We start from the raw sequence: 26,878 nt of genomic DNA, 5'->3' as shown, positions 1-26,878 counted from the left end.
TTCATTTTGAATTTATTATCTGCTAAAATAAACTAGTCAATGTCTATTAAATAGCAAAGGAATGGACACGTTAAACTGTTTATTACTAACACTGCATAGTGCAATTTCAATCCATCCTCTATCTTCACTGAGTTCTTCTCATTTTTGCCTACAGGTGACCCTTTGGTCAAACCAGAAACCTGAAAAAATCTACTGAGCCCCTAAAAAATCTGAGTCTTAAGGCCAAATCGTGAGTTGGTTAACTATGAAGAAAGTCCTGATGAAAACTAAACTAGATATTTTGAAACAAAACCAGAAAATGCTGGAAATTGACAAGTTGGGTGCTAAGGTTGTTTTCCCTGGCTGGAGTGTCTAGAACTAGGAGTCATAGGCCTAGAAATTGGGTTGAGGTGCCAAAGTGGCGCCAAGTTCGCCTGGGCGCTGATTTTTGCGCAGCGTTCGGAGCATTAACGAACGTCAGATATTCAGTTTCAGCACCCCTACAGGGAGACGGGGCGAGGCTCGAGGCGTTCCGCGTCCCTCTTAGGGCGCTGAAACTGAATATCGCAGCGCAACGTGCCGCAGCGCCACACGCTGCGGCACGGCACGCTGCGGTACTGCACGCTGCGGTACTGCAGGCCTTCCTCCCATTGTTAAGGGGGAGGTGCCTGCAACAGCACGATCCCCGATCGCGAGCGCCGGCAAAAGAGCCCAGCACCGAGGAGAAGTGCCGGGCTCTCGGGAAACAGCCGGCAATGCCGCGGGGGGGGGCAGGGGCGGTCAGGAGGCCGGGGACGGAGGTGCTGGCAGGCGGCCACCCGCACCTCCACCTTAACTTGCGCCACTGCCGGCACAGCAAGGCCCCGTGAACCGGGCACGGGTAGCGAACGGCGCTGCAGCGGCGTTCGCTACCAAATATCGCGATCGGGGTGCTAATGGGGCGCTGCGCACACCGATGAGGTCATCGGTGGCGGCGCAGCGCAACAGGCTAACGCCACCATTAGCGCCCCCGCTGAATATCGCGGGAGGCGCGACCAGTGGCGCTACACTCATCGATTGCCCTCTTTAGGCGCTAATAGGTGGCGCTACATACCCAATTTCTCCCCCATAGTCTTAGGAGTCATAGGGCTGGATTTTCATTGAGGAGTCGGGTAGGAGGCGGGACTACAACTTTCAGGGTTGTAGTCCTGCCTCCATCGAGTTCTAGTCAACCCACGCGATTTTGACTTGATTGACCTTGTTGAGCCCGCCCAGTGGGCACAGCAAGCCAACTAAGGGCCACCCGGCAACAGGTGACGTCACAGATTGATATTTCATCTGTCAAGACCTTTTGACAGATGAAATATCAGCGTTTCACAGCTGTTTGAAGCTGTCAAACACTGACAATCAGTATTCTAAGTTAATTCCTTCCTCTCAGGATGATTTAGAGATCTCTCCGGAACAGAAAGCTGAATGCTGCAATTTTTGACAGCTCGCAGCCATTCTGCTTTCTGTGCCGGTGAGATGAGGGACTGAGCATCGGCGGCAGTTGGAAACCGGCGGCAGTGAGTCAGGAGCAGCCCGGCCAGAGCGGGCCTGCGTGGGAACACTGAGCATCGGCGGCAGTTGAAAACCGGCGGCAGTGAGTCAGGAGCAGCCCGACCAGAGCGGGCCTGCGTGGGAACACTGAGCATCGGCGGCAGTTGGAAACCGGCGGCAGTGAGTCAGGAGCAGCCCGGGATTCAACCCCTAATTCAACAGCAGGGGAGAGAGGTAAAAAGTAATCAAAGTGTGGCGTCACCAGGAAGCAGGTAAGTGATTGGTTGGTGAGTATTTCTCTTTTTTTAAACTTTAACTCTGGTTTATAGTTGCTAAGGTCTCTCTAGTGTAGCAGGGACTGTTGGTAAACCAGTTAATTGTAGTGTAATTAGTGGGATTGATTGATTTAATTTAAATTCAATTCATTAAAGGGTAAGTCATGGCAGGACAGCCGGGCCCCGTGATCTGCTCCTCCTGCGATATGTGGGAACTCAGGAACACTTCCTGTGTCCCTGACAACTACATGTGCAGGAAGTGCATCCAGCTGCAGCTACTGACAGACCGCATTGCGGCGCTGGAGCTGCGATTGGATACATACTGGAGCGTTCACGATGCTCAGGACATCGTGAATAGCACATTTACAGAGTTGGACACACCGCAGGAAGAGGTTGGCAACGATATATGTAAAAAGCGGGATGAGGTCCTAAAAGCGGAATATAGGGAGTTAGGAGATAAATTAAAAAACAGGACCTCAAAGGTAGTAATCTCAGGATTGCTACCAGTGCCACGTGCTAGTCAGAGTAGAAATAGAAGGATACTTCAGATGAATACGTGGCTAGAGGAATGGTGCCAGGGGGAGGGATTCAAGTTCCTGGGACATTGGAACCGGTTCTGGGGGAGGTGGGACCAGTTCAAACCGGACGGTTTGCACCTGGGCAGGGCTGGAACCGATGTCCTAGGGGGAGTGTTTGCTAGTGCTGTGGGGGATTGTTTAAACTAAAATGGCAGGGGGTTGGGAACCTGAGCAGGGAGACAGAGGAAAGGGAAACAAGTATAAAAGCAAAAGATAGGAAGGAGGAAAACAAAAGTGGCAGTCAGAGAAATCAAGGGTTTAAATCAAACGTGGCCACAGTAAATATTAATTCTAATAGGTCTAAGAGCGTTAAAAAAACAAGCCTGAAGGCTTTGTGTCTTAATGCGAGGAGCATTTGTAATAAGGTGGATGAATTGGCTGCGCAAATAGAAGTAAACAAATACGATTTGGTTGGGATTACGGAAACGTGGCTCAAGGAAGGCCAGGACTGGGAACTCAACATCCAGGGGTATTCGATATTCAGGAAAGATAGGCAAAAAGGAAAGGGAGGTGGGGTAGCATTACTGGTTAAAGAAGGGATTAACACAATTGTAATGAAGGATGAGGTGGAATCTGTATGGGTAGAATTGAGAAATACTAAGGGGAAAAAAACAATAGTGGGAGTGGTTTATAGACCTCCAAACAGTAAGGCGGAGGTTGGGGATGGGGATGGCATTAAAAGAGAAATTAAAGAAGCGTGCAATAAGGACACAGCAGTCATCATGGGTGACTTTAATCTACATATAGATTGGGCCAACCAAATTAGTAACAATACTGTCGAGGAGGAATTCCTGGAGTGTTTATGGGATGGTTTCCTGGACCAATATGTTGAGGAACCAACCAGAGATCAGGCCATCTTAGACTGGGTATTATGTAACGAGAAAGGATTAATGAACAATCTTGTTGTACGAGGCCCCTTGGGTCGGAGCGATCATAATATGATCGAATTCTTCATTAAGATGGAGAATGAAGTAGTTGACTCGGAGACTAGGGTCCTCAATTTAAATAAAGGAAACTACGATGGTCTGAGGAGCGAGTTGGGTAGGATTGATTGGGGAATGGCACTCAAAGGGTTGACGGTGGATAGGCAATGGCAAACATTCAAAGACCGAATGGATGAACTACAAAATTTGTTCATCCCAGTTTGGCATAAAAATAAAATAAAAAAGGTGACCCAACCGTGGCTAACAAGGGAAATTAGGGATAGCATAAGGTCCAAGGAGAGGGCATATACATTTGCCAGAAAAAGCAATAATCCTGAGGATAGGGAGCAGTTTAGGATTCAACAAAGGAGGACAAAGAGATTAATTAAGAAAGGGAAAATAGAATATGAGAGGAAGCTTGCAGGGAACATAAAAACTGACTGTAAAAGCTTTTATAGATATGTGAAGAGAAAAAGATTGGTGAAGTCAAGCGTAGGTCCCTTGCAGTCAGAATCGGGGGAATTTATAATGGGGAACAAAGAAATGGCAGACCAACTAAATACATATTTTGGTTCTGTCTTCACAAAGGAGGACACAAATAACCTCCCAGAGATGCCAGGGAACATAGGGTCTGATGAAAGGGTGGAACTGAAAGAAATCAGTATTTGTAGGAAAATGGTGTTAGGAAAATTGATGGGACTGAAGGCCGACAAATCCCCAGGGCCTGATAATCTACATCCCAGGCTACTTAAGGAAGTGGCCCTAGAAATAGTAGATGCATTGCTGGTCATCTTCCAGAACTCGATAGACTCTGGAACGGTACCCATGGATTGGCGGGTAGCTAATGTTACCCCACTATTCAAAAAAGGTGGTAGAGAAAAGGCGGGGAATTATAGACATCAGTAGTGGGGAAAATGCTAGAGTCCATTATAAAAGATGTAATAGCAGAGCACTTGGAAAGCAGTGACTGGATCGGACAAAGTCAACATGGATTTACAAAAGGTAAATCATGCTTGACTAATCTACTGGAATTTTCTGAGGATGTAACTGGTAAAATAGATAAGGGAGAACCAGTGGATGTGGTGTATTTGGATTTTCAGAAGGCTTTCGATAAGGTCCCGCATAAGAGATTAGCGTGCAAAATTAAGGCACATGGGATTGGGGGCAAGGTATTGATTTGGATAGAGAACTGGTTGGCGGACAGAAAGCAAAGAGTTGGAATAAACGGGTCGTTTTCCGAGTGGCAGGCAGTGACTAGTGGGGTACCGCAAGGATCGGTCCTAGGACCCCAGCTGTTCACAATATATATTAATGATCTGGACGAGGGAATTGGATGTAATATCTCCAAATTTGCAGACGACACAAAGCTGGGTGGGAGGGTATGCTGTGAGAAGGATGTCGTGAAACTCCAGTACGATTTGGACAGGTTGGGTGATTGGGCAGAAACATGGCAAATGCACTATAATGTGGATAAATGTGAGGTTATCCACTTTGGTGGCAAAAACAGAAAGGCAGATTATTATTTGAATGGCAATAGATTGGGAGAAGGTGAAGTGCAAAGAGACCTGGGTGTTCTTGTGCACCAGTCGCTGAAGGTAAGCATGCAGGTGCAGCAGACGGTTAAGAAGGCAAATGGTATGTTGGCCTTCGTAGCAAGAGGGTTCGAGTACAAGAACAAGGATGTCTTGCTGCAGTTGTACAGGGCCTTGGTGAGACCACACCTTGAGTATTGTGTGCAGTTTTGGTCGTCTTACCTGAGGAAGGACGTTCTTGCCATGGAAGGAGTGCAGCGAAGATTCACCAGGCTGATACCTGGGATGGCAGGAATGACGTATGAGGAGAGATTGTGTCGATTGGGCTTATACTCACTGGAGTTTAGAAGATTGAGAGGGGATCTCATCGAAACCTATAAAATTCTGTCAGGCCTGGACAGACTAGATGCAGGAAGGATGTTTCTGATGGCCGGGGAGTCCAGAACCAGGGGTCATAGTCTAAGGATAAGGGGTAAGCCATTTAGGACTGAAATGAGGAGGAATTTCTTCACCCAGAGAGTGGTGAACCTGTGGCATTCTCTGCCACAGAGGGCGGTGGAGGCCAGTTCATTAAGTATATTCAAGAAAGAGTTGGATATATTTCTTAAGGCTAAAGGGATCAAGGGATATGGGGAGAAGGCAGGGTACTGAATTTGGATGATCAGCCATGATCTCATTGAATGGCGGAGCAGGCTCGAAGGGCCGAATGGCCTACTCCTGCTCCTATCTTCTATGTTTCTATGTTTCTATGGCTCCCGAGACCTGAAGGAAGGAAGGCTGTAAAGGTAAGTAAAGGTATGTAAAACTTCTTTAAACACTTTACACACACCAAACACACTTACCTTTGTACTCATGCACCCATCACTCACCTGAACACCGGAGATCTCGACCCCTCCAAGCCCTTCATCCCGACGGTCTGCCTCGCTAACTTGGCGTGGTTTGGAGCTGTCGGGAATCCCACACTTCAACATTAAAAATAGGGATTAGGCTAAAAACTGCCTGTTAACTACCTGTTAACAGGCAGTTAATTGGCACTAATCCCCTTCCCGCCTCAGGGAGGTGGGTCCCAGTGCGGGGTGGGTACCCGACTCCTTTGAAACTGGCATGGAAGTGGGTTGGGGGCGTGATGGGGTCGGGACCCCCGATTTGGGATTTTAACCCCCCACACGCCTCCAATCCCGCCTCCACAGCCCAATGAAAATCCTGCCCATAATCTCAGGATAAGGGGTCGGCCATTTAGGACTGAGATGAGAAGACATTTCTGCACTCAGAGGGTTGTGAACCTTTAGAATTCTCTACCCCAGAGGGCTGTGGATGCTCATTCGTTGAGTATATTCAAGACAGATCTTTAGATTTTTGGGCACTAGGGGAATCAAGGGATATGGGGATAGGGCGGGAAAGTGGCACTGAGGTAGAAGATCAGCCATGATCTTATTGAATGGCAGAGCTGGCTCGAGGAGCCCTATGGCCTACTCCTGCTCCGATTTCTTATGTTCTTATGAAATGTACAGCATGGCAGTCATTATTCAAAAGAGAACAAGGTTAAAAGTGTGTTCTGATAAAGAGTCCCATAACCCTAACTTTTCTCTTTCAGATGTTGGCTGCCCCACTATACATTTCCAGCATACAGAACATACGACATCTTTGAACGCATTAGGCTGACAATCACAAATATATATCTGCCCTTTACCACTATTTTCCATAATATTAAAATCAACCCTGGCTACAATGGCCCTATTATAAGTTGTTAGGTTCTGGATTTAGCACCAAGATTGCCCGCACACAGGAAGGGCTGTTGTAAAATAGAAAATCTCATGGTATGAATGATAATTTCATAAATATTATGTTAATACATTCATTAGGAATACTGATGTAGTTAAGAGTACTACACCATGTTAGTCTTGATATAAAGTAAATAATATATGGATAGAATATTACACCGTGTTGGTGAAACTTGTTCCCTCTGATTTAGTTGTCTTTCACAATCTGATTGGCTGTTTACATTCAATAGTCAGTGTTTTAAAACATTCTGCAAAAACAGTCAAATATTGATACAAACCTCACTGTACTGAAGGATCACAGTAGGTCAGCAGTGGCCATCATTGTTTATACTTCACACATGAATGCATGGGTGTGCGCACACACACAAACATCCTTGTGAGTGGGCCCAACCCCCACTTACCACCTCCTGATGGTACGCCTGAGATTGGAAACTCATCGGGTGGGATAAACTTTCTCCCAGCTTTCTGGGAGGCGTGCTACCCACTCTGTGCCTCGTTTTTTTATATAGTAAACTTTTTCTTTCTTTTTCTTCAGATGAACACTTGACAGACGTAAATGATTCATCTGAATTTTCGGGTAAGAGTTAGGGACTGCCCCTCTCCTTTCGGGCACAAATTGACTTGTTCAAGAATACACTTGGGTACTATAGTTTGGAAGTGTTGAAACATCATCTTTCAAGTACTGTACTTAGACTGTGCAAATCTCTATGGATCAGATATACATCATTAATTCATATAGGCTGTGGTCAACGAAAACCCCTAATGGAAGTTTAGGTTGCAGTTGTACGATATGGGATCTATTTTAGCAGCAACTGTGGTTTATTCTATGGGATTGACTGTTAATATTAACCACTATTGGATCAAATAATGTCACTCAAGTTGAAAACAAAGAAATAATAATTGATTTAATTGCTAACACACCAATGAAATGATAAATATGCTTTGTCCAGGATGTCCAAACTACCAACAGCCACTGAGCTCCAACAATCAGTGCCTTGAAGCCCGGCAAGCTCAGTCCTAACTTGCACTTATATTTTTAGTTCACTGCTCCGTCCTATTTGAATTTTGTGAGCTTGGAGGGTTTGGAACGGGCTACTCAGGTTTTATCCACTGTTCAGCCAACAACACTAACACAGAGCAGTAAAATCTGTCAGCATCCATATTGAGATATATGCACATTAATGGGAATGCTGAATTAAGCTTTATACGTGGCTTCTGAGGCTCCACGATACACGCCTCTTATGGCCCGTGAAGTCAAAACAATTGGATACACCTGATCTAGATTTTTCTAAAAAAAATATTAAAATATTAATCTATTTTTTAAATTGAAAATTCTCGTGTATTGCTTGGCAATGCAAACTCTCCGTCTACCCAAAGGTGAAGTGGGAATTGTCGCAAGTGTTTTATCTTTTCTAAAATTCTTCTGAATCAATCCTCCCTACAATACACTTCCCATTACACCTTTGGGAAAACACAGTTTGAATTTCCAAGCATTGTGAGAATTTTCAATTTTTATAAAAAGCATATTTTTGGATTTTAATAAATATAAAATTTCTGGTTGACGTTTTAGCAGATGTATTTGTTTTTTAATCTGTGGAGCGCGCTTCATGAAACAATTAGTGATGGCAAATCCCGATGTACAGCTTAGACTTTGGAAGACCCATGGTTGGGTCAGCTACTCAGCTCTCGTATATTCTGAAATGTGGGACATAAAGATAGACACTTGCTGGGTCCCTCTGCAATAGACTCTCGTCCTCATATCTGGTTTACCAAAGACATGACCCCGATTTTAACTGCCTCCACCTGGCGGACACCAGGCCGGGGGGAGTGGGGGGGCGGGGGCAGGTAATATAACGAGAGTCAGTTACCACCACCAATCTGGCTTTCTGCCTGCCATGATCCCATATTAACCCGCTCTTTTCAGCAGGCGAGCAGGACACCGAGAGGAAGGAAGTGGGATCCTGTTTTAATTACGCAGATACAGCCCGATGATGTCATCAGGGCACGATCTGCAATTTTAACCTGAAGCCTGAGAGGGCAGCAGTGTCCGCTCATCCGTCAGGCTGGGAGCCGTATCCTGGGCCCCCGATTATGGCAAGAACTCCCACTAACTGCCAGAGACTGTTCTGCTGCCTGCTGCCACTTGTTTGCGCTCCCACCGACCGGCCAGGCTATCAATTTGGCCGGCTGCCAGGCGGGAAACTGCAGCAGATTATTTAAGTGAGGTTCTGCTATTAAGATCAGAGGGCCTCCAAGTCCCCGGCCTTGCTGGATTTTCCCTGTGTTACCATGATCCCGTGCACCCTCCCCCCCCCTCCCATTAATATCGGGGCCATTATCTTAAAGACAGAGGGCTTGAATTTCCACAGGAGTGCTCTCAGTCGTCCGCCGAAACTTGGCGCTAAACGTGTTTAAGCCATTTCTCCAGGGTTTCTGCACATCTTCTGACAACGTTATGACAGACGATTGGGAGAACCAAGAAATTCAGGAATACTTTATTGATATATTTTCCAGGAAGACATCAAAAACACTGACCACTATGTGATGAAATATGTCATTCATCAGACTCTGTATTTAACTACATATATTGTATTGCCTGCTCCTGTGTTTTTACCTTGTATTGTATATAGTGCACCGCCCCCTTTCTCCCCATTGGGTGTGTCGGCTCCGCCCATACCTGGCCCTACTTAAGACAAGCCCAGGCTTGTCTTGCAGCAGAACAGCAGAATGCTAGGTGAAGACACAGGCATCTTTCTTTGCTAATAAAAGCCTTGTTTTATCCAGTTAACTTTGAGCCTTGAAGTTATTGAGGTGCATCAATTTTATTAGCAAACTTTCAACGATGGATCAACTTTTGAAACCGGAATGTTTGGATTTGGACCCGCATGCTTCGGATGCATCGGCACGGTTTGGACACTGGTTCCAGTGCTTGGAATTTTTTATGGCCAACTCCGAAGCCGTCACAGCCTCTAGAGCCACCGGAGATGTGAAACTCGGGATCCTGTAGAATCGGGTAAGCCACCGGGTTTTTCCACTCATCCAAGACGCCGCCACCTACCTGGATGCCTGCAACATTCTAAAGGCCCACTATCAGCGGCCTACCAACGAGGTGTACGCCAGGCATCTGCTTGCTACCTGCACACAGCGACCCGGAGAGTCGCTAGAGGACTTTCTAGTCACCCTAAAAGTGCTTGGCAAAGACTGCAAATGCAAAGACGCGAAAGCCACGGTATACACAGACGAGCTTATTCGGGATGCCTTTATCGCAGGCCTTAGCTATAATTACATCCGGCAGAGACTGCTAGAGAAAACGGGCCTAGATCTGACACAGACTGTGGACACAGCGCGGTCGCTGGATGTGGCTCAGAAGAACTCTGACTCCTACTCTTCAGGCCGCGCGGCCCACGCCGCCTCGTACGCACCAAGGGCGCCGCCATGTTGGAAGACATCTTCCCCGCCCGGTAGCCCAACATCGTCGGGGCCCTGCTCTCCCCCCAGAAGCCCTATGACCGCCGCGACGCATCGGGGCCCAAAATGCGACTTCTGCGGGCAGCCGAAGCACACCAGGAACCTGTGCCCGGCGAAAGGCACCACCTGCTGTAAGTGCGGTAAGAAGGGGCACTTTGGGAAGGTGTGCAGAGGGAACCCTGCAGGCAAACCCGCCACCGCCGCGTGCGCGCCGTGGGAGCGGCCATCTTGGACGCCATCTTGTCCGACCTCATGGGGTCCGCCATCTCGCGAGCAGACATCGTGGACGCCATCTTACCCGGCCTCGTGTGGCCCACCATCTTGTCCCGATCAGGGCCCTACAGTGGCGTCGATCACAGTGGACCAGTCCAGACCGCACCCACTATCCAAATGGATGGTGGACATCGAGGTAAACGGGTGCAAGGTTAAATGTTTAATTGACAGCGGGAGCACGGAGAGCTTCATTCACCCTGGTCTGGTACAACGACTCTCTCTAACTATAGTCCCTACTCAGGGCACGATCTCTATGGCCGACAAAACCTAGATATCGACTATTGCGGGTTACTGCGCGGTACGATTGTCCGTTAAAGGCACTGTATATAATAATTTTAAACTGTTAATTATGAAGGATTTATGTGTGAGCGTGATCTTGGGCCTGGATTTTCAGTGCCACCACCAAAGCATCATGCTCAATTTCGGTGGGTCCCAGCCGCCCCTCACAGTGTGCGGTCTGGCTACCCTGAAGGTAAAGCCGCCTTCGCTATTCGCGAACCTTACCCCTAACTGCCGGCCAATAGCGACCAAAAGCAGGAGGTACAGCTGGGAGGACAGGCGGTTTATCGCGACCGAGGTAGACAGGCTCCTGAGGGAGCGCATTATTGAACGCAGCAACAGCCCGTGGCGCGCCCAAGTGGTGGTGGCGAGGGGTAGCGAGAAGAAGCGGATGGTGATTGACTATAGTCAAACAGTCAACATCTATACCCAACTAGACGCCTACCCGCTACCCCGTATATCCAAGATGGTGAACCAAATTGCCCAATACCGGGTGTTCTCCACTATCGACCTCAAGTCAGCGTACCACCAGCTCCCTATCAGACCAGAGGACCGTTCGTACACCACCTTCGAGGCAAACGGACGCCTCTACCAGTTCCTCAGAGTCCCCTTTGGGGTGACGAATGGGGTCTCGGTCTTTCAGAGGGAGATGGACCGCATGGTCGATGACCACCACTTGCAGGCAACCTTCCCCTATCTCGACAACGTCACCATCTGCGGCCACAACCAACAGGACCACGACTCAAACCTCGCGAGGTTTCTGAAAACCGCACAAAAACTCAACCTCACTTACAACGAGGACAAGTGCGTTTTCAACACCACGCGCCTCTGCATACTAGGCAGCGTGGTGGAGAATGGGGAAATCGGACCAGACCCCGACCGATTGCGCCCCCTACGGGAGCTGCCCCTGCCCAACACTCCCAAAGCCCTGAAAAGGTGCCTGGGGTTATTCTCGTATTATGCCCAATGGGTCCCTAACTACTCCGATAAAGCCCACCCCCTCTTGAAAGCATCCTCTTTCCCGCTCGCTGCTGAGGCCCATGCTGCCTTCAAAAGCATTAAGCAGGATATTGAGCGGGCCACGCTACAGGCAGTGGACGAGAACACTCCCTTTCAAGTGGAAAGTGATGCGTCTGACTTTGCCTTGGCGGCCACCCTCAACCAGGCGGGGCGGCCCGTAGCTTTCTTCTCGAGGACCCTCCAGGGGCCCGAGATCAGACACTCCTCCGTGGAAAAGGAGGCCCAAGCCATCGTGGAGGCAGTGCGCCACTGGCGGCACTACCTAGCTGGCAAACGCTTCACCCTACTTACCGACCAGCGGTCGGTAGCGTTTATGTTCAATAATAAACAGAGGGGGAAGATTAAAAATGATAAGACTCTTTCTTAGGTGGCGGATCGAGCTCTCCACCTTCGAGTGCGACATCATATACTGGCCGGGGGCCCTTAACGAATCCCCCGACGCCCTCTCACGAGGGATGTGTGCCAACGCCACCGGGGATCGGCTACAGACCCTCCACAACGACCTCTGCCACCCAGGGGTCACACGGCTGTTCCACTTCATAAAGTCCCGCAACTTACCCTACTCGATTGAGGAAGTTCGGTCTCTGACCAGGAACTGCCGCACTTGCGCTGAGTGCAAGCCTCGGTTCTACCGCCCTGATAGAGCCCACCTAATCAAAGCTACACGGCCCTTTGAGCGGCTTAGCTTAGATTTCAAGGGCCCCCTCCCGTCCGTCGACCGCAATGTTTACTTCCTGAACATTGTGGACGAATACTCCCGTTTCCCATTCGCCTTCCCCTGCCCAGACATGACCAGCACCACGGTCATTAAATGCCTCAACAGCCTGTTCTGCCTGTTCGGTATGCCAAGCTATATCCACACGGATAGGGGGGCGTCCTTCATGAGTGAAGAGCTACACCAGTACATGCTGTCCAAGGGGATTGCCACGAGCCGTACCACCAGCTACAACCCCCGGGGTAACGGTCAGGTGGAGCGAGAGAACGGGACAGTATGGAGGGCAGTCACTCTAACTCTAAGGACCAAGGGCCTCCCTATCTCCCGCTGGCAGGAAGTCCTCCCAGATGTGCTCCACTCAATATGGTCACTATTGTGTACCGCCACTAATGCCACGCCTCATGAGCTAAGGTTTGTGTTTCCCCGGAAATCCACCTCAGGCGTATCGATACCGTCATGGCTCTCCACCCCAGGTCCGGTACTTTTGCGGAAGCATGTGAGGGGCCACAAGACGGACCCTCTCGTGGAGCCAGTGCACCTGCTCCACGCCAACCCACAATATGCGTATGTCCGGCACGCCGACGGACGGGAGGACACTGTGTCCATAAAAGACCTTGCCCCAGCCGGTAACAACAGCAACAACGACAATGACTACAACAACAACAGCAACAACCACAACAACTATTACCCACCCACTCCACCCACTATTCTTTCATCACCCCCGGAAGAACACCAGCCAACGGTAACCCCACCACCTACTCCTTCAACAACCCCGGTGGCGCCCCCGGCAGAGACCCAGGAGGTCACCTGGGACACCCAGCCGGCACCTGCGGCACCGCAACCGTTACGTCGGTCACAGAGGACTATCACACCCCCGGACAGACTAAATCTGTAGAAGGGGTGAATGTGATGAAATATGTCATTCATCAGACTCTGTATTTAACTACATATATTGTATTGCCTGCTCCTGTGTTTTTACCTTGTATTGTATATAGTGCACCGCCCCCTTTCTCCCCATTGGGTGTGTCGGCTCCGCCCATACCTGGCCCTACTTAAGACAAGCCCAGGCTTGTCTTGCAGCAGAACAGCAGAATGCTAGGTGAAGACACAGGCATCTTTCTTTGCTAATAAAAGCCTTGTTTTATCCAGTTAACTTTGAGCCTTGAAGTTATTGAGGCGCATCACACTAACTTTGAGCACCTCTCTCACAAATCTTTTCAGTGGTCCCATGTACTCCCTTCCATCCTGCCAACCCCCGGCTCCCCTTACAATCGAGTAACCTCTGGTTCTCTATGAACTCCATGTGACATCTGCTTGTCTGTATAATTAAAATTCTTGCTTACAGCACCAAAAAACTCATGCTTTTCCAGTACTGACAAAGAGTCTGCACTTGAAATATTAATGTAACTATTCTCTCCATAGATGCTGACTGTCCAGCTATGTCTCCAGCATTTTCTGTTTTATGTTTCAGGTTTCTTGTATCTGCAGTTCTTTCCTTTTTGTTTCCTCATGCTTTTTTGACTAGTGCAATTTTCCCAAGAACCAAGCAAAATCTACTTACTAAAGTACTTGAGGTGTCAGCCATTGCTCGTTGGATAGTACTCACCTCTGAGTCAGAAGTTTGTGGGTTCAATTTCCACTCCAGTGACATGAGGACATAATCTAGGCTGTACTGAGGGAGTGCTGCAATGTTGGAGGTGCCGTCTTTCGGATGAGCTGTTAAACCAAAACCCCGTTTGCCCTCTCAGGTGGACGTAATAGATCCTATGGCACTGTTTCGAAGAAGAGCAGGGGAGTTCGCCCCGGTGTCCTGCCAATACTTATCCTTCAGCTAACATCACTAAAACATTAGGGCCGTATCTTGCGACTCCTACGGGTGCGTACGCGCCCGTGGGGGCCGCGCCAGTGCCGGGTTTAGGCATGTGAAGTGCATGTTCTGAAACCCAGCACTTGTAATCTGTCACTATGTGCACAACCTCCGCCCTCTGAAAGCCTGTCAAATTCTTACACCTGGTAAAAGCAGGCGTAAGGCCTGCTTTTACCAGCATAAGTTTTAAAAAATAGAAAAATAATTTTTTTCACTCATTTATAAATTAAAAATATTCTACAAAAGGTAAGTTTATTTTTAGCCCTGTAAAAACATTTAATTAATTTTTTCAAAAAATTACATTTTTGTTTAAAATATTTAATTAAATGGCATTTTAATTAATTTTAAATATGTAATTTGAAAAAAAAATGTATTTCATGTGTTGGTGTATTTTTTAAGTGATCCCCATTCATACTTTTGACAGTTCTGTACATACGGACCTGTCAAAAGTATGAATGGGGATTCTCTTCTTTTATTGGTTGGGCCGGCCTACGAACCGCATGCGCCCCTGGGATACGTGGGGCTCTGCCCACGCGGTCCCGGAGAGGCCCAGGAGCGCAAGCCACCATTCTTCCCGGGCCACCAGGTACTTTCGTAGAAATTTTGCAGGTCGGAGGCGTCCGCCCACAAGAAGCCTCCGATCGCAAATGTTGGCCCATGATCTGGTCATTATTTCATTGCTGTTTGTGCGACCTTGCTGTGTGCAAATTGGCTGCTATATTTCCTACATTACAACAGTGATTACACTTCAAAGATAAAAGTACTTCATTCGTTTTAAAGCACTTTGGGACATGTTAAGGCCATGAAAGGCACTACAGGAAACTCTTTGGTATCCGGCACCGACAGGACCGGCGTGTTGCCGGTTGATCAAAAATTCCGGATGACGGAGAGGGCTATCTACCGAGCCTATTTTTAACAAAGAAAAATAAAAAAATCAAGAAATGTGCAGTATACAGTAATTGGGTACTCACCTACAGAATGTTGTGTTAAATGGATGGTGGACGATGCTTGATTAAGTACAGTACTACCAGCAGCATGGGAGACACACAGTACCCCTGTAAAATGGCGGATCGGAAGAGACTACTGGCAGCGTAGGAGAGTCAGACTCCTGTTACAGGGGTATTGAGGTGTTCCGACTTCTGACAGCGCCAAGAAGCCGAGTAGTGGCAGTTTGGAGAACTACCCCCACTGACTAACTCGGCCACCGCGGGAAACTCGGACTCGGCAACATTGCCGGTTATTGAAGTGTTGTTTTCGGAGTGAGAATTTTGCTGGTTAATAGAGAATTCCGGAGGTGCTGTTTAAACGGGAGTTTCCTGTATATAAATGCAAGTCTTTTTTTTCTGACTTTACTTTCTCTGAACTAGAGTTTCACAAAACTGTCTCCAAATTTCAGTGCTAGGTCTGTTTCCTACATCTCATTATATATAAATCTTACACTGTATAATGCACCTCACTGTGAGTTACAATAAACACAGGATAAAATCTACAAGTGATTTTGTAGATTACTTAGCCTCACCAGCAAGCATTGTTTTGAAACAGTACTTATCAGTATTCATTTATAAAAAATCTTATTTTACTGACCAGGCCAATTGTTGCTGCCCAGTGTAGAATCCATTATCTACTTAAATCTATACAAGTCTAGTCTTCATATACTATCAGGTTACAAAAGCAGGTCTTGGCATTTCTCCAAGATATACAATTTGCTTTTGTTTCCAAGTAATTAGAACGGCAACAGGCACGGCAGAAAATGCTGGTGTGGGTTTGCGTGTTTTTAATCTCTTAAACTGTTACTTCAACAAAACGAGAAAACAATTAGTAAAAACTGCTCCAGTCACAGCTCTTAACAAAGCAGTCCTTTCTTTCTTCTCTGTGAAGCCTCTTTGTTAGAGCTGCTCGAGCCTATTTTGTACTTCTCTTTTGCACAGTAATTTCCTGTCCCTGTATCGTTGAACCAATTCCAGAGGTTTGGCAACCAAGTTGTCAGGCTCAAGTCAGGTATAATATAACATTGTCAATACAAAAGGGACATTTTATGCTCTATTTCACTACTGATGCCAAGAATCCTAGCATAGAGCTGAATAGATTCACTCAGTGGCTCAGTTTTTAATGCAAAAATTAAAGAGATGGGGAAATCCTCCAGGGTGCCTTGCCAGAGTGTAGGTTCTGATAGCTCAAGATGCTTGGGTCTGGGTCAAGCTGGAAAATTCTGCTCACGAGCACATCAGGGTGGGTTAATTTCCTGCTGTGGCGATGAAAAACAAACTGACTCACCAGCATGTGAGCAGCATCAGTGCATTTACCTCCCCATCTCTAACCAACCACTCATTATCTTGTTATTTGCTTTCCTGCTGCATCTTAGGCTGTGATCTTTTGGAGTCTTCCCCTGTCCTCTCCCTAATTCCACATCTACACCAAAGCTGTATTATTTGTTAGGGTTCATTCCCTTTCATTAACACTTGATCAGTAGTTTCTTACAGCAGAAAAGTTAATTTAAGGAGCTTTTTTTAAAAAGAAATTGTTACCAACTTTTTAAAGGCACTGCTTGTTACCCAGTGACTAACTCTTTAAGAGCACTGCTTATAGCACACAGCTATACAGGCAATGTTCCCTCTAAGCTGCACGCGTACCCGGCTGCATAGCAATTGGGAAGGTACCGCTCACAAGCTGTTCCCTTTAAGATACCGTGCATGCGCAGCGGCCACACAGCAAATTTAAAGGTACCGCGCACAAAAAAAATGTAGAGGGAACACCGCATACAGGCCAGTGTCCCTACGCTATGCTGATTTATGTGATCTTAACTTGGGCAGCAGTGAGGGTGCCGAGGTTAGAGAGGTGGAAAAAACACTCAGCCAGGATTCCAGCTCGTTCCCACTAGCCAGCAACACCTGTGGGAAGCTGTGTGCATGTCTTTGGTATGATGTCCCCACAGTCGAATAACCTGGCAGCCCTCACCGTTCAGGCTCACACATGAAGAATGAATGAAGATGGATGAGATATCAGAGGGCTTCTGGCACCTACAGAAACATGCGTCAGCACCTCATGAGGGAACGAGTAGAAATTTGGGGGGAAGATATTGTAAATAATTTTCCAGTTTCGGTTAGATATAAATCAGTAAGTCCACTGGGTAACAAGCAGTGCCTTTAAAAAGTTGAATTTCCTTTCAATAATGAACCACAAATATCACTCCACCCAGATGATAATTCGGCATCTCCAGTGCTCCATTTTACTATGTGTGCCGAACAAGCTAAACTGCACATAAAAACAGAAAATGCTGGGAATACTCAGCAGGTCAGGCAGCATCTGTGGAGAGAGAAACACTGTTAACGTTTCAGGTCAATGACCCTTTGTCAGAACTGGAAAAAGTTGGAGATGGAACAGGTTTTAAGCAAGTGTCGGGGCAGGGAGAGGGGGAAGGGGAGGAAAGAACAAAAGGGAAGGTCTGTGATAGGGTGGAAGGCAGGAGAGATTAAGAGACAAAAGGGAAGATGGTGCTTACTGATTAATAGAGCTTAATAAATACTGTTTTTCTTAAAATGTTCAATAAGAGGGGTAATTTTTTCAAATCATGCTCCGACAGGGGCCCTATCTGTCAGGGATGCCTATTGGGATTTTGGGTTCATTATCAATGAATTTCCATTCATTAATTTTCATTTTCATCCTATAATTATGTTCAGATAATCGGTTTTCTCTGGTTCTTTGTTGTTTGGAGGATAAATATCTCTTCTTGTGGCAGTACCACCGGTTGTCCCTTAGATAAAGATATACATAATTCCCTTTAACTTACCTTACTGTATGTATAACTTACCTGTTGGGGCCGTTGCCCTTTAACTTACCTGTTGGGGCCGTTGCCCCTTTAAGAGGCACCCTAACGTGTTGACGTCACGTCACGTACGACGTGACGTGCGTGCGGCGGCCGCCGGCCCGACTCGGCCTTCCAGGACGGCTGCCGGCACAGCCCGGCCTAGCGTCTTCGGCCGCATCGGCCAGCCGGCGGGAGCGAAGCGATCTTCCGCTCCCGTGGCAAGCACCGGCACAGCCCGGCCTCGCGACCTCGGTCTCAACGGCCAGCCTCCATACCGGGAAGAAGCACCGATGCAACGGCGCAGGTCACGTGACCGCCTAAGCACACGCAAGCGTGATGACGTCATCACGCTCTCCACAGGACTGCGAACTCAGTCCTCGTGGAGTCCCCGCTGGGATAAGACCTACATCATGGCGCTCCTACAGTCAGCCATCTTACCTGCTATCTTACCTGTTGTAATTATCCGGTTCTTGTAATTAAACAACTCGTTAATAGTTCGTCGAAGTCAAACTCTCTTATTTAGTGGCGATGTACCCTGACCCACTACATTCTCATCAAGGTAAGAGATGTCAGTGCTGGGGAATGAAACAATTCTCCACTCTAGGAAAAAGAATTCCGCAAACATGAAGAGGAAAAAGAACCTTGCACACACAAGGAGGAAAAGAAACACATCAGGAGGAAAAATGTCTGCACATACCAGGAGGGGAAAAAAACACCACAAACATGAGAAGGAAAATGAAGCCAGCATACACAAGGAAGCTCAAGACGTTCTTAAGAATGAGTTTAAGACGATATACACAGAGCCTAACTACACATACAAAGTCATTACTGACTTTGATTATGGTCGTTTCAGTGTTGTGACAGGTCTGGAAAACTGATTAGAGAGGTTCAAATGTGGAGCTGCAGGAAAGATGAGCATGGATTTGGGGGGCTTCTACAACTACATGTTGAGAGCATCACTGTTTTAGCTCTGCACAAAGCACTTAAAAACACAGGGGCATTGGTTACAATATGAAGCAATGCTGAACCTCCTACCCAGCTCACTCCATGCACCTCCCATCCCACCCATCTTATTGAAAAATTGGGTCAGTTTTCATTAGAACAGAGATTATTACAGGGTAATCTTCTAGAGATGTTCAAGTTATGAAGGAATGCGATAAAGTAGATAGAACAAACTGCTTCCAGTTGCTAAGGATCTAGAACAAGGGGACATAAGATTAAGTATGAGATTTAGGACATAGAGCAGAATAAACCTTTTTACACAGAGGAGTTGCAAGGCTGTGGAATGCGCTACCAGAGTTCGTGAATGAAGCCAAGACCATGTTAATATTCAAGTAAAGATTAGATAAGTGGTTGAAGGAAAGAAGAATAAAGGGATATGGCAAAAGAGTGGGCAGATGGAATTAATACTACTGCCCGTATGGAAGATAAACACCAACATAAACTAGCTGAGGCAATCAGCCTGTTACCTTGTTGTAATCTCGATGTAATTCTTTTTAATCACTGACCAGAAAGGTCTGGAGTGCTCTGAGTGGTGAATCTTGATATCAATCATTGAAGAAGGGAAGCAGCTGTTGAGCGTCAACTTAACAAAACAAATTTAAATCCACAATGTGGATGTAGAGCAGCATTTTTTCAAATGCATTTGTAAAATATCCACAGCCAAGCAATCACTCTCCACCATAAACCACATACTACTACATAAATACACGGAAATAGATATAAATCCCAAGGCGGCGGGGGGGCAGAAACAATTATTCCTTCACAAACTTTTAAACAAATTGTTCATTTTTTCAAAAAAAAAGTAGAGAACAGCTAAAAACTATAAACCAGCATTAGTTGCACCACACGTCAGGCCCATGCTCTATAATACTTTGCAAGAATCCTATTGAAATGAGACTTTGCACCACACTCTGGAACAGCCAACTCACCAGACACAACTCCAGCATTCATGTGCAACTCAATGAATTCACAGACAGCAAATACATTCAGAAATCTCCTGACAACTCACTCAAATTACAATTACCAAAATAATAATATTACGCACTCTTCCATCATACGGTCTTGCTGCTTGGGCTATGATACTTGCAAGCATTGCTGCAGACCCTAATTATGTTTTGGGGCTCCATGTCAGAATCTCATTGGATTCATATTGGGGCCATCGTAATGAATCCCTTTAGTGGCTGAATTACTTCTGGCATTAGGCGTTGCTGAATCCATGATCTACATGGGTTGATCAACTTAGAAAATAGCTCCACCGGAGACTGTACTTTGTAGAGTTGTCTCAGGTAAATTTCCTGTGCGTTTGGTCTCCTTTACTACACTATCTTGTACAGAATCCAGCTGGTAGCTCCTAACTGCAGATCCCTTGATAAGTTTATGGGGTTTTCTCAGGCTAGCTTCTTCCGTGCTGGGGCATGTAGTGGTTCTGTACGTTACTCCTTTTTGGCGATCCTCTCTCCCCTTACCCCAGTTGCTATATTGCCCATTGCTCCTCTTACAGTCCCTGTACTCCCTCCCTGCAAGACTTGATTCTCTTTCCTGACGTTTTAGTCTAGACATTTCTTGTTTTGTGTAACATACTTACCTTGGCCTCTGGGGGGTGAGGGGTTTATATTTATCCATACCTTTGTCGTGGTTTCGCCTGGTGGGCTGAAATCCTGCCCTGCCAATAATACACCACCACTGGGAGGACAATCCCAACCTATCTTTCACTGGAGTCTCTTTACTCAACTTGATGTGTCTACATAAGGTAAATGCACAAATGTAAATTTACAAAACTTCTCCTTTCATGTTTTTTTAAAACCTTCCATATTCCACAGCTCTGCATCGTCATTTTCATTACAGCACTCAATTTGTATTGCTACTGTTCTTGGTACATTGTAAACATTACAACCAAAAACATCAACCATGCCACAATTGGAATAGGTGATTCCTAATTATTAAGAGTCAGCCACGTAGTGTGAGTCTAGAGCCACATGTAGGCTGAAACATAGAAACATAGAAGATAGGAGCAGGAGTAGGCCATTCGGCCCCTCGAGCCTGCTCCACCATTCAATGCGATCATGGCTGATCATCCAAATTCAGTACCCTGTCCCTGCTTTCTCCCCATACCCATTGATCCCTTTAGCCTTAAGAAATATATCTAACTCCTTCTTGAATATATTTAATGCATTAGCCTCAACTGTCGTCTGTGGTAGAGAATTCCACAGGTTCACCACTCTCTGGGTGAAGAAATTCCTCCTCATTTCTGTCCTAAATGGCTTACCCCTTATCCTTAGACTGTGACCCCTGGTTCTGGACTCCCCGCCATCGGGAACATCCTTCCTGCATCTAGTCTGTCCAGTCCTGTTAGAATTTTATAAGTTTCAATGAGATCCCCTCTCATTCTTCTAAACTCTAGCGAATATAAGCCTAATCGACCCAATCTGAACCAGGTAGAGGTGACAGATCCCTGAATTCTCTGGCCTTTCAAAACAAAATATTTGGTCAGTTCAGATTTGGAGTTTCGATACACCATAAATTGTGAACTTGAATGTAATAAATCTAGCAATTTGTGCCTTTAAAACCCAACTTCAGATAGACCTGTCAAAAATATGAATGGGGATCACTGAAAAAAGACACTAAAACATTAAATACATTTTTAAAAAATCATCATGTTTTTAAAATGAGTTAAAATTACATTAAATTAAATATTTTAAACAAAAATTAAATTTTTTGAAAAAAATAATCAAAGTTTTTTACAGGGCTAAAAATAAATTTACCTTTTTTAAAAGTATTTTTACATTATAAATGAGTGAAAAAAATTACTTTTTTTACTTTTTTAAACTCTTATGCTGGTAAAAGCAGCGCATGCCTGAAACCGGCATTTCCGATGTCCCTACGGGTGTGTACACAGCTCGTACACACCCATAGGGATCGGGAAATACGGGCCTTTGTGTTTTTAAAAAAAGCAATAAAATCTAATTGCTGAGCTACAGATGTACAAACGGTGTATCAAGAGTCCAAATCTGAACTAACTAAATATTTTGTTTTGAAAGGCCAAAGAATTCAGTGAGGCCTAGTTCATTGAAACAAGCCAATGCTTGCAATCTAAAAACTAAAAATGCTGAAAGTGCACGATAATTTGATCAGTATTAGAAAGACAGGTTAATAAATCAGGTGTGACCCTTCATCAGAAATCAGTCTTTTCATGAAGAGTCCCAACCATTAATGTTTTTTTCTCTTTCAGATGCTATGTATTTTCATTTTATCTGTTCATTCCATGTATTGTACGCAGCCTAAAATATATCCACCACCATTGGACTGATTCAACAGAAGCTACCACAACACTGCTATAAAGTGGCCATCAGCCAGAAAATAGAGTATTATGTACTTTTAATCTGGTGGCCTCACCAAAACATGTCAGCATGTATGCATCTTCTGAGTGTCCATCCCGATAATGACTTTTAGATGCTTTTGATGTTTTATCTAAAGCACGTTAAAACAAGCACTCAGGTAATGTAAGGAAAAAATATTATACCCACATTGTTCAACCCATGAGACGCCACTAATAATGAGTGATTTCCAGAATTATTTCTATTCCTCACATGCTCAATATGAAGAACATAAGAAATAGGAGCAGGAGTCGGCCATTTGGCCCCTCGAACCTGCTCCGCCATTCAATGAGATCATGGCTGATCTTCTACCTCCTCTCCACTTTCCTGTACTATTCCCATATCCCTTGATTTCATTAATATCCAAAAATCTATCAATCTCTGTTTGACTGAGGCTCCACAGCACTCTTGGGTAGAGAATTCCAAAGATTCACCATCCTCTGAGTGAAGAAATTTCTCCTCATCTCAGTCCTAAATGGCTGACCCCTTATTCTGAGACTGTGACCCCTGGTTCGAGACTCCCCAGCCAGGGGAAACATCCTCCCGGATTCTACCCTGTCAAGCCCTGTAAGAATTTTGTATGTTTCAATGAGATCACCTCTCATTCTTCTAAACTCTAGAGAATATCAGCCTAGTCTACTCAATCTCTCATCATAGGCAATCCCCCCATCCCAGGAACCAGTATGGTGAACCTTCATTGCACGCGCTCTCTGGCAAGTATATCCTTTCTTAGGTAAGGAGACCAAATCTGTACACAATACTCCAGAGCCCTATATAATTGCAGTAAGACGCCTTTACTCTTATACTCAAATCCTCTTGTAATAAAGACCAACATACCATTTGCTTTCCTAATTGCTTGCTGTACCTGCATGTTAACTTTCAGTGATTCGTGTACAAGGACACCCAGGTCCCTCTGAACACCAGCATTTCCCAATCTCTCACCATTTAAAAAATGCTCTGCTTTTCTATTTTTCCTACCTAAGTGGATAACTTCACATTTCTCCACATTATATTCCATTTGCCATGTTCTTGCCCACTCACTTAGCCTGTCTATATCCCCTTGAAGCCTCCTTGCATCCTCCTCACAACTTACATTCCCACCCAGCTTTGTATCATCAGCAAACTTGGATATATTATATTTGGTCCCCTCATTCAAATCATTGATGTAGATTGTGAATAGCTGAGGCCCCAGCACTGAACCTTGCAGTACCCCACTAGTTACAGCCTGCCAACCCAAAAATGACCCGTTTATTCCTACTCTCTGTTTTCTGTCCGTTAACCAATCCTCAATCCATCCTAGTATATTACCCCCAATCCCATGAGCCCTAATTTTGTTTAATAACCTCTTGTGTGGCACCTTATCGAATGCCTTCTGAAATTCCAAAGACTGGTTCCCCTTTATCTATTCTGCTAGTTACAACCTCAAAAAATTCTAATAGATATGTCAAACACAATTTCCCTTTCATAAATCCGTGTTGACTCTGCCCAATCCTATTATTATTTTCTCAGTGCCCTGTTACCACATCCATAATAATAGATTCTAGCAATTTTCCCTACGACTGATGTCAGGCTAACTGGTCTGTAGTTTCCCGTTTTCTCTCTCCCTCCTTTCTTAAATAGTGGGGTTACATTTGCTACCTTCCAATCCACGGGAAACTTTCCAGAATCTATGGAATTTTGGAAAATGACAACCAATGCATCCACTATCTCTATAGCCACCTCTTTCAAAACCCTAGGATGTAGGCCATCAGGTCCTGGGGATTTATCGGCTTTCAGTCCCATTAATTTCTCCAGTACTATTTTTCTGACTAATACTAATTTCTTTCAGTTCCTCATTCTTGTTAGAGCCTTGGTTTTCCACTATTTCCGGGAGGTTTTTTCTGTCTTCTTCCGTGAAGACAGACACAAAGGGGTTGATTTTAACTCAGGTGCGGGGAATTGGTGGGTTCCCCGAATTTAGTGATTCCGACACGATTCTAAATGGGTCTGTGAGACTGATGCAATTTTAACTCAATTGGCCAATTGATTTTCAGCGTGTGGGAAGCCTTGGCAATTGAGTATTTCCAGTCAGAAAGTCGCAGAATATGACGTCATCATTGCTGCTGCTTCTAAAGTCCACAGCAAGCCTTGCTTCCTCTGCAGGCTCCCAAACTTCACCATTAAGATGGCACAGGAGCCTGCAGGAGCAACGGCCAACGGGAGGGCCAGATCTGCCCGCAAATTTGATGAGGCTTCACTCCAGGCCTTACTGGATGGTGCTAGGGCCCACAGGGAGGTCCTCTCCCCTTCTTCAGGGAGGAAGAGGCCTCCCAGTCAGACCAAGGCTGTGTGGCTACAGGTGGCAGGTCAAGTCAACTCCTTGGGGCTCACATGAAGAACGTGGTTGCAGTGCAGGAAAAGAGAGCTCACAATAAAAGAGAACAAGTGATGACAGAAGGAGGACCACCATCAGTAGCCCACCTCACCCCCTGGGAGGAGGCGATCCTGGAGATCGTGGGACTGGAGGATGAGGCGCAAGTGGGGGACGGACAGACGGGTGCATCACAGCAAGCTGGTGACAGAATAGTTTTCCATCTCTCTCATTGACATTGCATGAGTCGCTGATAATGATTCTGAAGCTATAACAGATGGACCTATGATCATCTGCAAATGCAATGTGCATGTAACCTTGACCTCACATCTCTAACTCTTTCCTCACTCCCCCACAGGACCATCGAGAGCCCCTGTCCCCACTGTCCAGGAGGAAGAGCCTGACTTCCAGACTCCTCAGAGGAATCTGCAACCTCTGAGGGCGCAGCGTCAGCAGAATTCAGCGCACCCAGCACCAGCGCAGACACTCACACCTCGGTGGGACCTTCAGGACACAGAGTAGTGTTGTCACCTGATGTATCACAGCTCACAAGTGAGCACCAGCAGATTGTGGAGACAGGGACAGCAGCGGAGAGTGCTAGTCGGAGGGCGCAGGACTCTGCCAGCTCGGCTCGCCTGCATGTCGACCCTCTGCCTCTGGGTCCATCCATAAGGTCAGCGGGGCTGGAACTCCAGGAACAGATGCAGGAGTCTCTGGCAGGTTGTCTCCAGGGTCGATGTGAGTGTGGAGCAAATGGAGGAGTCCATAACGACCATGAGCAGAGCCTTTGTGGGGTCATTGGCGCATGAACGCATCACCATGGAAAGGATGGCAACCTCCATGGAGGAGATAAGTCACCAGGGTATGGAAAACATGGTGAGTGCTCATAATAGAATGACATCTCTTGAGGAGCGATGGGCATCTATTGAACAGAGAAACCAGACCTTCCTGGAAGTCCTTCTGAGTAGGACTGCCAGTGCAGATACGGGTCCCCATGGCCCCCTGATGTGCAGCAAGGTGCTCTCAAGCCACTTCCAGGCGCTGGCCCCTTCTGGCCTGTGCAGCTTCAGGTGGGTGAGCAGCAGCCTGGCGCTCCTGTTGCTGCTGCTGTTGTTCCTGGCTCTGCTGGTGCCGCGGCTGGTGTTTGAGCTCATCTAATGCCCAGAAGGGAAGGAAATAAATGGCTCCCATGCTTCTGGTGTATGACTCCGTTGAGGAAGTGCTGAGTGAGGGTGGCGAGAGGGGTTTCCCAGGAGGTCACACTGGAGATGTGTGTGTGGCTCCAACCTTCCACAGGTGTGGCTAGGCCTGGTAAAAGTTCCCCCAGACCTGAGACAACAAAGTCCTGCCACCTACAAATGATGACTGATCAAATATCCTCTTTAATGTTGGACCTGCAGCTGATAGTCAACAAGCCAATAGTGTTCACGCCAGGTTTCACAGGCGTGATCCCCACCAGGCGTGATCCCCACCAGGCGTGTTTTATGTGGGAAAAGGGTTAAACAGGCAAGGGCTTGTTAAAATGGGATTATGAAGGCTATTTAGTGCTGTTTAAGGGCCCTAAAGACCAGTTCCGCCTGTTGCAGGCGGGACTGAATCGGGTCAATCAGACACACCTAGGTTAAAATGGCGTGGAGGCGGGAACCAGGCTTGGGGGTTCCCGACCCCCAGGTTTTGCGATTTTAACCCCCCGCCCGCCTCAAAGCCCGCCTCACGGCCCAATGAAAATCGAGGCCAAAGCATTTGTTTAATTTCTCTGCCATTTCTTTATTCCCCATTATAATTTCTGCTGTCTCAGCCTGTAAGGGACCCACATTTACTTTCATTAATCTTTTCAGTTTTACAGACCTATAGAAGCTTTTACAGTCTGTTTTTATGTCTCTCGCTAGTTTACTCTCGTATTCTATTTTCCCTTTCTTTATCAATTTCTTGGTCCTCCTTTGCTGAATTCTAAAATCCTCCCAATCCTCAGGCTTACTACTCTTTTTGACAACATTATAAGCCTCTTCCTTTGATCTAATACTATCTTTAACTTCTGTTGTTAGCCACGGTTGGACCACTTTTCCTGTGGGGCTTTTGTGCCTTATAGGAATGTATATTTGTTGTAAATTATGTATTAATTCTTTAAATGCCAGCCAT

At 46.2% G+C, this 26,878-nt stretch overlaps 1 protein-coding gene across 2 annotated transcripts in view; it reads right to left on the bottom strand.

The window, feature by feature from the left end:
- The window catches only part of kif6 (kinesin family member 6), a 705,324-nt gene that overhangs the window by 441,394 nt on the left and 237,052 nt on the right, over positions 1 to 26,878 (bottom strand). The gene's annotated exons all lie outside the window — the stretch shown is intronic.

The sequence above is a fragment of the Somniosus microcephalus genome, chromosome 9 (genome assembly GCF_052327205.1).
Source record: "Somniosus microcephalus isolate GS21.2 chromosome 9, FLI_Smic_1.0, whole genome shotgun sequence".
Classification (NCBI taxonomy): Eukaryota; Metazoa; Chordata; class Chondrichthyes; order Squaliformes; family Somniosidae; genus Somniosus; species Somniosus microcephalus.
The sequence above is the reverse complement of the archived record's forward strand: the minus strand, read 5'-3'. Positions and strand labels throughout refer to the sequence as shown.